General features: G+C 50.7%; 2 long non-coding RNA genes across 2 annotated transcripts; one reads left to right on the forward strand and one right to left on the reverse strand.

Annotated features, from left to right (window-relative positions):
* Positions 1–5,733: 5,733 nt before the first annotated feature.
* LOC115617004 lies at positions 5,734–10,133 on the reverse strand. The gene is made up of 2 exons (XR_003994476.1): positions 9,933–10,133; positions 5,734–5,992 (listed from the first exon to the last, which is right to left on the reverse strand). It is a non-coding gene; the product is annotated as an uncharacterized LOC115617004 (long non-coding RNA).
* A 493-nt stretch (positions 10,134–10,626) lies between these two features.
* LOC115617003 lies at positions 10,627–11,473 on the forward strand. The gene is made up of 2 exons (XR_003994475.1): positions 10,627–10,708; positions 11,148–11,473. It is a non-coding gene; the product is annotated as an uncharacterized LOC115617003 (long non-coding RNA).
* Positions 11,474–14,575: the final 3,102 nt, after the last annotated feature.

The raw sequence follows: 14,575 nt of genomic DNA on the forward strand, positions 1-14,575 counted from the left end.
CAGAGCCGCCGCTGCTTCCGACCCACGGCCGCTCTCTTCTCCCCACAGGCCCCGATGGCGATAGTCCCTCAGAGCCACCACAGCGGAGGGCGTTACAGGGAGCCCGGCCGCTCGGGAAGGGAGACACCCCGATTCCTGTCATGCCTTGAGGTGCCGCGCTGCCGAATGAGACCTCGCTGTGGGGTTCATCCCCCTACAGCCACCCCAGCCCGAACCACTCACCCCGGGCAGGGCAACTGAGGGGGCACAGAAGGTTTTGCCTCCTGGCTGTGGGGTGATGCCTGGCATTAGGATTTCTATCCTGCAGCAGCAGGGCTAGCAAAGGCCACCCTGTGCTCCTCCCTGGCTTCATAGGCAGCCAGTTCAAAGCCAACTCGGAGGAACTGCCCCTTGGAAGGACTTCAGAAATACGTTTTGATCTGTTTTCTCCTTAGTGATGATGGAAATGAATGCAGTAGAGCAGGCAGTCACTGCTGTTCCCCTCAAAAGAGTCTACCAAGCTATAAAATACAAGTAGCCTCATGAGGCAAACGTGGTCCCTGCTGAGGCCAAAAAGAGCTTCAGGTCAGCACGGTGCAACAGCATTCCTCATGAGAGATTGGCACTGAAGATATTGTTGTAGATGTCACTATGAAGTGCGGTTCCTCTGCCCAGGGGATATTTTATAGCTCAGGAGATGTGGTTTCCCTTTAACTCTCCCTTCCTGTCCTGTCACAAACTCACACAAGTGTCTGTCACTGTGACATTTTGCAATGAAAGGCCAGACTGCAGCTGTGCCTGCATTTATTTCTTAGGGATTGTCCAGCTACTTGCAGAAATGGCACATACACACACATATATATGCAAGTGTGTGTGTATGTGTGTCATATATATGGGGGACAAGCACCTGGACGATTGCTGGCCTCTTGGAAACACACCCTTTAGCTTATTCAGGGGTCAGCATCATGTGCTGTCACCCTGCATGTCCTTGTCCATGAAGAAAAGGTGGCTTTAGAGGGATTTTGCAGCATATTTTGCTGGTGCAGGCAATGCCTCCTGCCTCTTCCCACTGTAGGAACAGTGCAGGGCCTGGCACCTGATTGCTGCTCATGAGATGTGTCTGATTTCAAACAGACATCAAGAATAATGCAGGCGGAGGAAACGCATGAACAGCTTTCGAAACCATATGGGATGTTCCTACAGTTGATCTGCACCACTATCGAAGTTGCCAGGCACTGAGCTACCACGAGACACAGCAGCGCTGCTGAAAACCATCATCTGGTTGTCAGATCCCCTCCTTTTCTGGATATCAAAGTATTACACCGTACTCCTGTCCCTTTGGTGTCTCATCTCATCTCTCCTGAAGCCTGTTTTTCCTGTCTAGAGACAGCAGACCAATGCCCTTCACTTCTCTCCTTATAGCTTCTCGAACGGAGGAGCCCACCTCTCCTTCCTGACAGTGACAAACTCCCGCTCACACCAGCCCACCAGGCAGCCAGGGCACTAGTCCGCTGTATTTAGGTTTTTTTTCTCCATCAGTCAGACAAGTACACACATGCCTGCACACACAAATAGCTCTTCCTGCCCATACAAACCTCACTGTCCTCCGTGAGGGAAGCTACACACGAGAAATCAGCCAGATTTCCACAGAGTGCCTCTGATTTGGGCTGCTGCCTTTCACATTCAGCCACCCTACTCTGCAGCACCATGCTGTTTCACACCCCGCATCAGCTGTGAAGGGAGATGAAAGTGAACCATCGTGTGCTATGTACATGATAACAGCAAGCACGCCGAGGGCATTAATGTTGCCCTTGGGGAGATGGGGCAGTGTGGGATCCCCTCACTTTCAGTGACTCATGCAGCCACCTACAACCACTGCACCATGAGGTGAGTCACAGAGGCCTGCCCAGGTCAGTGTTATGCACACCTGCTGCTGAAATAAGCACTTCTCCAAAGGGCTCTCGTGCATCTCCAAGGCAACAACCCAAGGCCAAGGGAATAGATGCACCAATTAAAGCAAAAACTACGCTCAAAAGGCAAAAGTGGAGCTCAAAAGACAAAAGTAAACAAATGAAAGACCATTCTACGTTCATCACGAGGTGTGTACACTGCAGCCCCCACAAATGCATGGCTTTTCCACCTGCTCCCAGCGGTGTGCCGAAGCCAACTCCATGGAGCTTTTGCAAGTCTCATGGCACAGGACTGCATCGGGGCCGAGCTTCTCTTCCCTGCATTGCTCACAGCTGGGCACGATCTGAATAGCAAAAGGACATCATCTGTCCCTACCACCAACGGGCAAAGCATGACTCCACTACATCCTGGTCCATGGGGACACCATCAGACCTTGGCACAAGGTGACAAGTTCCTGTGCTGCTCTTCGAAGGACCTGCACCATCCTTTCACCTGCCTGTATATAAACCAAAACAACTGATGTAAGAAGAGAACTGGTTGGATTAGACCCACAATAAACTGTGAGGGCAGAGTGTTGACAGTGAGAAGAGATTTGGGCAGTGCCTGATGAGCAGGTTTCGCTTAGATGAAGTTCAATGCACAGCTCTATGCAGGATCCACTCTGGACTGCTCCCCCACCCTTATTTTTGACCTGTTCCAGAGAGCTTAGCAAATTATCCCCTGGACAGAGAGAGCCAAACACTCTTGCAGCAAGAAAAGTCCTTCTCGCTCTTCCCAGGATTAATTACAAGTGAGAGCAGAAACCCTGCTGTGTGCTTCATCCTTACGTTAATGAAGAATCGTGTCAATTAGAAAATAGAGGGCTTACAGTCCTAGTATGGAATTTGAGTCTACAGAAGTGTCGTGTGGTCTAAGGCTTCCTAGAAACAATTCCTATTATATTCTACAGCTTCTACAAAATTTTCCTCTGAATCTATAAATCCCTGACCATGGCTTGCATCATGCAGGATGATTTCTAGCACAGCTAACTGAAGGCTAAATGCTCCTGTGTCATTTTGATATCACTTTTCTCAGCTCTAAATAGCAGTGTGGAGCACAAGAGAGGGCCTTACTGCCTTTGCATTCACAAAACTCCACAATGGCTTTGGAAAAAAGCAAAGTAATCCTGCTCTGGTCCTCATCCAGAGCCTATTCAGCACACACCAAGTATGCATTTACCCTTATCGGGTCAGGTCACAGTCCTTCTGCTTTTCCACCCATCTCAGACAGCAGCCAACATGACCTGCTGCAGAGGAAATGGGCAGTGGACAGTTGTGGACTAACCTGTCCATGGGAGTATATGCTTTCTAACCCCATGAGGTAGGAGCTGGTTTATGCCCTGAAGCATGAAAATCCATTTCAAATTCAGTTGTGTCAATCAAGAATGCCTCATGCCTGCACTGACTTCATTAGCTCATCCAAAAGAGCTACAGGGAAATTCAAGCCTGCAACTAAGTGAACAGGGCCTTAGGACCCAAAACTCAGGCAGCAAGAACATCAATAGAGTTGAGCTGTCATATATGAGAGGTGGGAGAGAAGACATGAGGAGCTCTGGCAGATCTCTGTAATCCCATGTATGATGCTGTGTTATCCAAATATAAGGAAATGCTTTGAAAAGCTAGACCTCAAACAGAACAAAGGGACATTGGGTCTCAAATATAAAAGGTTTATTTCCCTCCCCTTTTTATTTAAGGCCCAATATCAATAGAGATGCTTTCATAAACTTGTTTATAAGAAGAACAAAGAAGTGCTGTGATGAGAGAGGAAGCTGCAGCCTCTCACCTCTCTAAGCTGAAATAGAGTATGAAATACTGGGAATGAAAAAAGAGTATGAAACCCTAGGAATCTTGGCCTTTGCTCCAAACTAGGTTAAAAGTGATCAGGGAAAGCAAAGTCTGCAACACTATGCTCAAACTCACACTGACTCGTGGCATGGTCTCCTCTATGCATCTGCTTTAAGTATCTGGTGTCTCGCAATGCGGCTACGATAGCTCTGCTTTCAGAGCTGGTTTGTAGTGTCTCAGGGTTTTTCTCCCCCCAGCATTTGTTGAATAGCTGACCAGTTCACAGGGTATCAAATCCATCTCTGGCCTTGGGATTGCTGAGCCATCACATGTACCAAGTTTTACTTTACAGGTGGGTGTGAAAAAACATGCTTGAGTTAAGATGATCCCATTCTCAGTTTTCACAAAATCTCACCATCGAGGCAGGACAAAGCCACCAACTCCAGTTCCTTCCTACTGCAGAGGACATCAGGCACCCTCAGCTATGACCTTACTTTTTATTTTTTCCCCTTCCCCCCAGTTTCCCAGATGAGAGCAGATTTAAGGAGTTAGTGTCGTGGTTATTGCTCCTTGTAGCTGCTGGATCAGGTGGAGGCTGTTTCTTGTCTTATTCCTTTGCAGCCCATGGGAATTGCAGGCTCCATATAAAGACGCAATGCCATTGAAACATTTCTGTTTGCCAGACTATTGTTTGTCCTTTTAAAGTCTGCAGACCCAAACCATTCTTCGTGAGCAAATGCTGGCTGCCTGAAGGACAAACCAAAATGACTATTTAAGGCGCTAAAAAAGGAAATCATTTAAAACAGAGCTGATTAAAAGGAAGAAACTATTCTTCCAATGAGAAGTGAATTGCTTTCAGCTGGCTTTAGCTCTGAGCTTTGCTTGCAATGAGAACCAAACACTAGTTGCCTGATACTGCAAGTATTTTGGAGACACTTCATTAGCCATGACTTCAGTTTTTCCTTGTGTGTAACTGCAAACCAAGACTTCTGCTTCTGCTCGTCCTGGCTTGGTGATTTTTTCCTTTGGCTGTGCTGTTCAGAAGTTAGCAAAGCAGCTTTTAAAGCCCAAACTCTTTCTTACTGCATCCACTTGGAAGCCCTTGCACAGCCTTGGTTGCCTAAATAGCAAGAGGTTCAAGAAAAACTCAATCAGCACCATCCATCTGTCTGAAACATGACAGTTTGTGTCCTTCAGAAGACTCTGAAGATTGTTGTTGAAATGCTAAGTATTTGGAACACTCAGAAAAGAGGAGAAAACAGGAGGATAAAGATGCAAGAAGCAACGCTTTGCCAAGCAAAGACCCGTTTTTTCAGTGCAACACTTGCTCCCAGAACACACAGAAAAACACTGCTAGGAGCATCTGCTTTTGCAGTTAGCACCTTTGCTCTGTCAAAGCTCCCTTTTTTAAAGGTCTTAGGAAAAAGAAATAAAGACAAATAAGGGAATCCAGTTATTTGATATGGTGCCCTAGAAGGTGTATCTCAAAACAAGAAGTATTTCTGAGAAGGGCAACATGGCTTTCTTAGATCAACCTATCCCAATTTTTTTGACAAATCATAGGCAGATCACTGGATTACACAAATATCCATCAGTCTTATTTCATGCTAAATCTGAAGACCTGCACTTGTCCCAAACACGAGAGATAAACCTCAGCAGAGCTGATCCAGATATTTTAGCAAAAAACCCCACGCTCTTGAAATGCCATTGCATTCACTCTAGTACATCCAGTCATGGAAACTGCAGCCTACTTTGGGGACAAACTCAGCCAAGTATTTGTGGCTGGAGTTAGCCACAAGACCTGCACTGACAAAGAGGGGGAAACCTCCCCAAAAAACCAAGGATAGGTGAATCCATACTTATCCCAAATTTATTGAGGGAGTTTTAAGGTAATTGATTTTACAATGCCTTATATTGGGTCCAGATTTAAACCAACGCAATTTTGTTTCCTACCTTGAAACCCTTGTAAGGACCACAGATGTGGCAGGAATATAAGTTCACAGACACATTTGGATTCACAATTCCAACCTTCAATCACAACCATCTGATTCCTCCGCTCCATGTGTTGTGAGGCAGCTGTTGTTTCACAGATCAAAAATATCTCGCTTCACCCCGCCAAAGGGAACCATCAGCTGCTTCTGAACACGATGAAGCTGATGAGAATAAGTGGTTTTGGTGGAGCTGCAACCCCTGCTGTAAGCAAGCAGGCTCTCGCTGTCCCTGACAAGCATGGCTTTGATCTGCAGTGGGTTGATCACAGCCTGGCCAGCATGTGAATCCTGCACACATGCAGAGACAGAAATGGTAACTTGCGATGAACAGGAGCTGCAGGATTCACTTTCAGAGCCCCCCAAGCAAAGGCCATTGTTTGGAACAACTCCAGAGTTGCAGCATTGCCTTTTTATTGGGGAATTTATGAAATAATGCTATGCTTTAGCGAGCGTTTTTTTCTGATGTCTAGATTTGTCTCTTCTGTCTCATGAGATCACACAAAGTCCCTCTTGAATTCAGTCTCCTCTTTAATTATTAACACAATTCCTGAGTATTTCAGTGGGCGCTAACTGAAAAAATCCTCAGCTCAAAAAGATCCAGCCATTGAAGGCAGGCCTGCTCCTCTGTGCCCTGCTGTAGGGGTCACAGAATTGTTAGGGCTGGAAGGGACCTTAAAGCTCATCCAGTTCCAACCCCTGCCACGGGCAGGGACACCTTCCCCTAGAGCAGGTTGCTCCAAGCCCCTGTGTCCAACCTGGCCTTGAACACTGCCAGGGCTGGGGCAGCCACAGCTTCTCTGGGCACCCTGTGCCAGCGCCTCAGCACCCTCACAGGGGAGAGCTTCTGCCTCAGAGCTCATCTCAATCTCCCCTCTGGCAGGTTAAAGCCATTCCCCTTGTCCAAAGCCCCATGGGGAATAGCTGCAAGGCGCGGGGTGCGACTCCCCACGGGACTTCCACTCGACACTGCTGCCCGCTGCCCCCGGGGCCGGGATCCCGGGTGGCGGCGGCGACATCCCCCCGGTTCCCACTAGAGGGAGCGACAAATCCGGCCTGGGAGCAGCGGCGGGCGGGCTGCGGCCAGAGCCGGCCCAGCGGGGCCGGTGCCCGGTGGGCTCCGGGGACTGCGTCCCTCCCCACAGCAAGAGACCTGCGTTGAGGGGGTAACAGCGCAGCTTACCGGCTGCGTGGTGGTCCCGCACCTACCGCTGGTGTGCAATGGAGAGGCAAAGGTGTCAAGCAGAGAGAGGGGTTTTGGTTGGTACTGTGGGCTGAAACCCTTCCCCTGCTGCAGGGCCAAGACATGGTATGGGTGGAAGAGGAAGTGATGAGAAATGGGGATGAGAAGGTTGGAGGGGGTGGGAAAAGAGGGGGAAAGCCCCAGGAGGGAAATGAGGAAGGAAAAGGGGGTGAAAGAACCATCATGAGGAGAAAAGAGAAAGGGTCACACTGGTGAAATATATCCATATCACAGAGAAGTTCCCTTTTCTATCCTCATGGCCCCATAATGGGGCACAGTGGGATGGAAACAGCCACATCAATGGTGGGAAGCTCAGGTGCTCTGCCCTGGAACGTGAAGTGGAGCCATGGTGCTGGGGCAGCCCAGGGTACAGGTGAGGAAGTTTGTGCTGCCTCCTTCCCTAGCTCCAGTCCCCTTCCAGAGCTCTGGTCCCCATCACAAGCAGGGACAAGCCTGCGTGCTGGTTCAGCAGGAGAGCTGGGAAGGGAATAAACCATGGATAGAGCTATCAGGACTCTGGGAGCTTATGCAGAGCTCAGCAAAGAGCTCTAGCTCTACCCATGAACTGCAGGTCCAGAGAGGACACAGCCTCTCTGGGTACAGATGAGGAAGTCAGGGGAGTTTGGGGCACTACTCCTGGTGCCAGAAGACTTACAATGACAAGAGAGAAGCCTCCACCTCCTCGTGGTGCAGCATGTGGAAGCCTATAAGGAGAGAAAGAAAGAAACAAGGAAGGAAGAGAGAAGGGGAAGGAATCAGTGCTCCAGCTTGCAGCCAGAGCTACCCCAGACCTGGAGAGCAGCTCCCACTCTGCTATTTAAAACCTGCCCAGGGAGTGCTAACGAACCTGGCTAACGAGCACCAGCCCTGGTAAACACAGCCTGGCTCATCCTCACACCAAATTACCCTGCAGCTTTGCTGAGCCTCCTGGGGATGGGCTTGTTTGTATGATGTGACAGGGGTGTGCGTGTGCTACAGCCCACCGCAGGCAGGAGGAAACCTGGGTAGCTCTGGTCTGTGTGCCCCATAGCTGGCAGTGACCCCCAGTGCTCAGGGACCCCCAGAAGGCTGCCTGCAGCCTGTGTGCTCCCCCTGGAACAGCCCAAACCCAGACCGCATCATCGCCAGAGTTTTGATGAATGTGCCGTTCATTCCCCCCAGGTGCCATGTGTACCTAAAGAGTCTCCAAGGGATCCCTAGCTTCTCTGCTTTGCCCTCGCAATCCTGGGAAGAGGAGCCTGGGCAAGGGCAAAGGCTCTGACCAAAAGAGGAGGTTCGGCAGAGACAGATGGAAACCCGGCAGCTGTCCAAATGGACAGGGAAGGCAAGTGCCACCCGGGTCTGCAGCACTGGGGACACCCGGTGTGTCCCACCCCAGGGAACAGGCAGGGAGCAGTGCTGATGCTACAGCCCAGCAATCCCAGCTCACTCACCCTGCAGCCTGCACCAGGGCTGATTTTAGGTCCAAGAAAACACAGGACCTGAGACAAAGATGTGATGAAGCTAAATTCAGCACCACCAGGAGCCTCTCTGTGCAGGCCTCAGGAGTCTCTTCAGACCCCTCCATGTGCCTCACACCACCTCTGTCCAGCCCCATGGGTGGAAATGGGTGCAGGGGCCATCGGGAAGGAGCCCCTGTCCTTGCCTGGGGTATGTGTGTCTCGCCTGGCTGTGGAGGAGACACAGGCGATGCCAGGGTTGGCAGGCACTGCGGCAGGAGCACAGCCAGGGCGTTATAAATAACCTGCTGAGTCAGGGGGGGCTCTTGGGTTTCAGGATCACAAGACACGGACGCCAAGAGGCTCAGATGGATGCCCCCATTCCTGCCTTTTACATTGACAGGGACAACTGCTAAGCTGTGTGGGGGCTGCAGCCAGAGCTGGGTGCATTTGGGCATTGCTCTGTCTGCAGGACAGCCCGTGCCCATCCTGATGGTCACTGCACCCAGCAGGCATGCAGGGTGAGGACTGAGCTGTGACATCCCCAAAATACGAGAGCTGCCCGAAAGGAGTTGAGCAAGAAGGGCTGGGGCAGGGACACACAGCACTGATCAGGACATAGTGGCTATATCAGCCCTGTTCCCCATCAGCATGATCAAATCACATTCCAAGGGGTTTGCAGGGAATGAAAAGCCTCAAGGGATAGGTCAGCTCTAGCTAGTGTAGGACTGGATCAGACCTCCCAGAAAGCATGTTGTCCCATCCTGGCTGCCACATGTATTTCCACTGAGGCACTCGGCATCGTCACACAGACGGGCTGAGGTCTGCTCTGGAATGGTGATTCCTTATGCATCGCTATGGAAAAGTAGTCAGTGATGTGGAACAGATCAACTTTCAGAGGCAGCAGCCCGTGGTAGCAACGTGCATTGCCAAAGTACAGTTTCTCTAGCAACTACCATGCAAGAGCAGCTGGAGCAGTGAGAGCCATCTCTAAGCCTGAGCCCGGCCCTCAGTGGTGCTGTCAGGGTAGGGACTCCTCGCACGCACTCATGCTCCCATTACTCACTGGGATCCCAGTGCACTGGGATCCAGACACTCACACCTAGAGCTCTTTAGGGCCTCACTGGCATGGGGCTGCTCCCTAGTCCCCTTAACCCCCACGTACACTGGGACACAGTTGCCCATTAGGAGGGAGAACTCCCCTGCTTTTTCTGGCAGCGTGCTCCAGGCTGGCACCCGGCTCCGATGTCTATTTTCTACCCAGGACAGGACCAAAATAAGCCTGTCTTGCCCCTCCTCAGCAGCTGTTAGGGACATCACCCTGGCCACGCCGGTTTTCCCTGGCTGCTCTGCTGTCACAGTGCTCAAACCCGGTGTCTGCAATCGCTATTGCTGTAGCTGCCACCTGCAGTGGCTGAAATAAGTGAAGTGCTGAAGCTCTGCTCGACTCCTGTGCCCCCAGAGAGGTCTCATTTCATTGTATCAGGCTGTCTGAGCAGGCGAGCCCCGTTCATTTCAATTAGACCAATAGCTCTCAAATCCTATTTACCTTTATGAATGTGTTAGCATCTTACTGCCTCCTGCACCAGTACAGATTAAAGGGTGAGTGAGGAATATGTGCCATGTGATATCACATACTGTTAACCCTCACTGCACCCCTCGCAAGTATATTTCCACCCACAGCAGTGTATTTCCTGCAGTGAGTAAACTGAGACACAGATAAAGCCGTATCGAGGGGACAGGGTGAAACTTGCAGAGCTGGGAGCAGCCTGCAGCATTAACCCACAGATTAGTGAGAAACCCAGCCCATGCCTTTTGGTTTTAAACAAACACTTTACGGTTTAGGTGTTGCATCTTTTGGCAGATAAAAGATGGAAAAGCCTGGAAAGGCTGTAGTCCTGCAAGTCTCCTTTTTCACTAGGTGCTCCCTCCCAGCAGGACCTGTCCTTAGGTCCATGTACCTCACTTAGATTTTAACAATCATTTACCATTGCAACACATTCCAGCACTTAAATAAGCTCCTTGAGAGGCAGAGATAAGGTATCAGCTTTCCGGTTCATCTTGCCAGTCTGTCTGCAGCAGATAAGCATGCTGGGCAGCAGGAAAAAGGTTATCTAGAAAGGAAGCTGAGCAACGGCTGCTGTTATTGCAGGAGGCTTTGAAAAAAAGCCATCCCACCAGGAATCCCACAACCCATATAAGCCCTTCCCGGCGGGATGTGATTGATGGTTGGAATCCTGCTGTGCCTTCCTCCGGGGTGGGAAACATCTTCCCGTGTGGTTGAGTTGGTCGTGCTCTCCCAGGGAAGGTTACCATCAGAGGCAGGTGCCCAAAAACCTGTTGCTTTCCCTCTTGTGCTCATCTCTCCTGCCCTGCCCCTGCTCTGAGGAGCTGCAAAGGATGGGTTTGGTTTAATGTCCCTGCTGCGCCTTCAGCACATATTGAATGTTTCTAGGTGGAGGAGTCTGCAAGAGGGAACTTTTCTGCCCAGAACTGGGGCGATGCTGTTGTGAGTTGTGCACGGGGGCCCCAGATATCATCGGTCACTGAGGAGCAAGAGTAAGAAGGAGTTTCTGACAATCCCCAGCCTTTCTTAAGCCAAGTATCACCTTGCTTTTTGGGATGGGAGAGAAGAAACAAGCCATGTCGGGTGGTGGTGGTGGTTTATTTACAATCCAGTGAAAAACGTGTCTTTCCTTTGAATGACTGCTTGTTACTTTAGCTTCTATCCTGTGGTTTGTTTGCTAGTTTGCAGGTGCAGAAGTGATGTATGGCGTCTAAAAAAAAAAAGGAGCCATTTCCAGTCAAATTCACAGACGCCGTTTCTGCCTTCTTGTGGTCACCCAGGGACAAAAGACCCTGATCACAGCAATGCTGTCTCAGGAAATGTCCTGAATTGGGGACTGCAGAACAATAACTGGAGCAAATCCTGCCAGGAAACACTTTGAATCTGCTCAGCCACCTTCTCTCCCCTCTGGACCTGGCAGTTCCCCCCCTATCTCCCTTCCCAAGACATCCTCACCGCATCCCTCCACGTGCTCCTCTATTTTGCTGATTCCCATTAATCTGTGTTTTATATAACCTCTGGCTTGCGCTGGACACAAAAGCCACACATCACGATGCTATTAATACACAACTTTAGGTTTAGGATTTAAAGCAAGTAAACCCTCCCTTCCCCTTGCAGCCAGGGCAAGCAAACCATGACAAACCAGTGCTGGCAGCTCCAAAGGGAGAGGGCATCAGTTCTGTGTGCATCCTTGCAGTGGACCTGCACCCAGATATCAAAGGCTGATTCCTTAATCACCACTGCATCGAGCGTGTTTATTGCACAGCTTCTTGGCTGGAAGCAAACATCACCGAATGCCCAGAGCACTTTGGTCTCTGGGCAAGTGTTTTGTGACTATCCATCATTTTGTAACTATCCAAAGCAGCTCTCAGCTTTTCTCTTCCCATTGCTCTTATTTTAATGAATCTCTGCAGGTCTGACTTTCCAGCACCGATGGACTTGCACAAGGCTGCTGGCTGTGGGAGAAGTGATAAAGTCAGAAAGGGTCCAGTGGCAAGGGTGTATGAGAGGGATGGGGATTCTGCTAGGATAGGGAAGTTTCTGGGGAGTGGAAACTGTCTGAAATCTGTTAGAAAACCTGGGAGAGATCCCTGTATGATGCCCAGGTCCCCATCCACCAGAGAGGCTCAGAGGAACCACACAGTAAAGAGAAGAGCATCAGCATTTCCAATGGCCCTGAGCCCGCTCGTTTGCCGCAGGGCTTCCCTGCTGCCGAGACATGACTGGGCTGGACTTTGCTGGGCGCTTGAGCCAATTTGTTCCAACACCACAATTAGCAGTTCATCATGGCCAAGCTGTGAACAAAGTGGCTGTAACACCATGCAGCCGGAGAGGCCTCCTGTGCTAAGATTTTCCATGGAAAACCCTGCTTTGGGAGGCTGGGGAAACCACTGGCGCTGGGTCATTCAGCATCTCCCCACTGCAGCGGGGTTCGGGCGCTGCTCAGGCTGCAAGAGGTTAATGGCTTTCGAGTGACTCCTGCGATTAACTTTTCCTAAATCTCCAATTCTTCCTTGCCTTCTATTTTTGTAAAAAGAAAAGGGGGGAGGCGGTATTTACAAGGGATTTCACTCAAATAATGAAATAACTGTGATCAGCCGAGGGACCCTTAATCCGCTTTGACTCTTGTGTCCTGGGGAACGAACACGGAGATCCGAGTCCCAGCGAAACGGGGAACAAAGTAACCCTGCCCCTGCCCGCCTTGGGGGGCCGAGCCCACTGCACCACCTTAAATCAAGCCCTGTATTCAGACAGGGGTGACACCATCACCTGCTCCCACCCTGCAGCTAATGTGTCCATGCTCCCGCCTGGAGCCCCCCATGCCAAGGCAGGAACTGGTCATGTCTCTATTTCAGATGACCAACCACACATAAAAGGCATCAGCTGTGTTCACGCATCTTTCATCTGCAGCATCACCTGCTCTGACAGCACCCTCCACAGTGCACGGGCATGAAAGCGAGGAACCATCCTATTTCTTTAGGCTTTGCCCAATATATTAAAATTTTAGCCTGGAAACAACAATGTAAATTATCACTTTAATACAAATACTTAACTAAAAACCATGCTGATGGTTATCCCTAACTGGGACGAAAACTTTGAGCCCCAGAAGGGAGTTTGTGGCTGATGGGGCCATCCCGGGTGCTGCAGGAAGCAGTGTCAGGGCTGTGCCAGGGGCACCATGCTGCTGGGAGCTGGTTAAGCCCATGGGTCCCTTCACCCCCATCAGAAACATGCCATATGAGTAAAAGGAGTGGTTTTGTCCAATAAAACCCAGCATGGGGTGAACTAGGGGCAGACCTGTGCTACTGCAGGGACACCTTGTGTAACAGCCTTCCTAATCCTCAAATCTGCCAACTGGGTGCCGGCCAGCTTCCCTCTCCATCAGCTGCCTCATCCTGGTGGGGACACAGGGCCTCAGCCACCCCTTCTTGTGGGACAGCAGAGAGGACCCCCTGGGCAGCCCTATGGCAGGGGGGGCAGCTCATCCCTGGTATGGGAAGGGATTTGTCCCACCTTCATTCCAGCACAGCCCCAGCCACAAAGATACAAAACCAGCTTAGGTTGGGAGGGGGGATCTAAACACCCTAGCCGTGATTCCCACATATGCTCAAAGATATAATCCAGATTTGCTACTTGCCCTGGCACCCTTTTTATATTTTTTTAATAAATTAAAACCTCTTATTGCTGCTGAGCATAATCAGCATTATGGCGAGGGAAGGAGAGGCCTTTCACTGCATGCAGCAGAATCACAAACTAAATCACCACCGCCACAGCCTGGGACTATCCCGGCTCCACAGAACTCACATCCATGCGCTGCACTTGCCTCCTCTGGGGAACTGTCTTAATTCATCTGTTAGATTACCTGCAAGGCAGAAGATGCCACAATCAGGGCTTGTTCATTCCTTCTGGGATGGAGAGATCCTGTCTTGGGAAAGACCACTCCTCCCTGAGCCCCACACTGAGCCCTGCCTGGCTGAATTTGGGGACCTGAAGGTGCAGGGAAAACACTCACATTCCTAGGCCATCCTGAAGGAGCTCAAACCATTTGGCCTTTTGCCTCCCCACTGGTGTTTGTTACAGCCCCTGAACTCTGAGGCCAGTGGAGAGCACAACTGGGTGATGCCTCCAGCACATTACACAGAAGCCCATGGTCCAGCAGTGCTGTTGGGGCTGATACCCAGCCCCATCCCTCTAACGCCCTCAGAGCAGGGAGAAAACCCTCCTCAGACTGCAGGGCTTTAATGACAGGCTGCTGCATTCATACTCATCCTCACAAGCAGCAACCAAGGGCTGAAAAGCAGATGGCATCTGCACAGATGTAAAGCCCAAAGGCCTTGGGACAAAGGGATTGTCCTTTCCCTTGTGCTGCTGTGCCCTTCTTGCCTTTGAGCCAAAACACTCAGGATCTGGCCCTAGATGCCTGTGAGAGCAGCACAGGGAGCTAAGCCCTCCCCATGCTGCCTCCCAGCTCCCCAGCACAGCCTGAGGTAGTGTTACTGGGACTGAAAGCTGAGGATAGATGCTCCAGATTGTACCTTTTTGATGGAAGAACCATGTTGTCCTGTCACTGCTCCCCAGCTGTGTCCCCAGGGGGGGCCGGGCTGGGGATCTCCTGCTTCCCCACA

This window comes from Strigops habroptila, chromosome 15, assembly GCF_004027225.2.
Source record: "Strigops habroptila isolate Jane chromosome 15, bStrHab1.2.pri, whole genome shotgun sequence".
NCBI lineage: Eukaryota > Metazoa > Chordata > Aves > Psittaciformes > Psittacidae > Strigops > Strigops habroptila.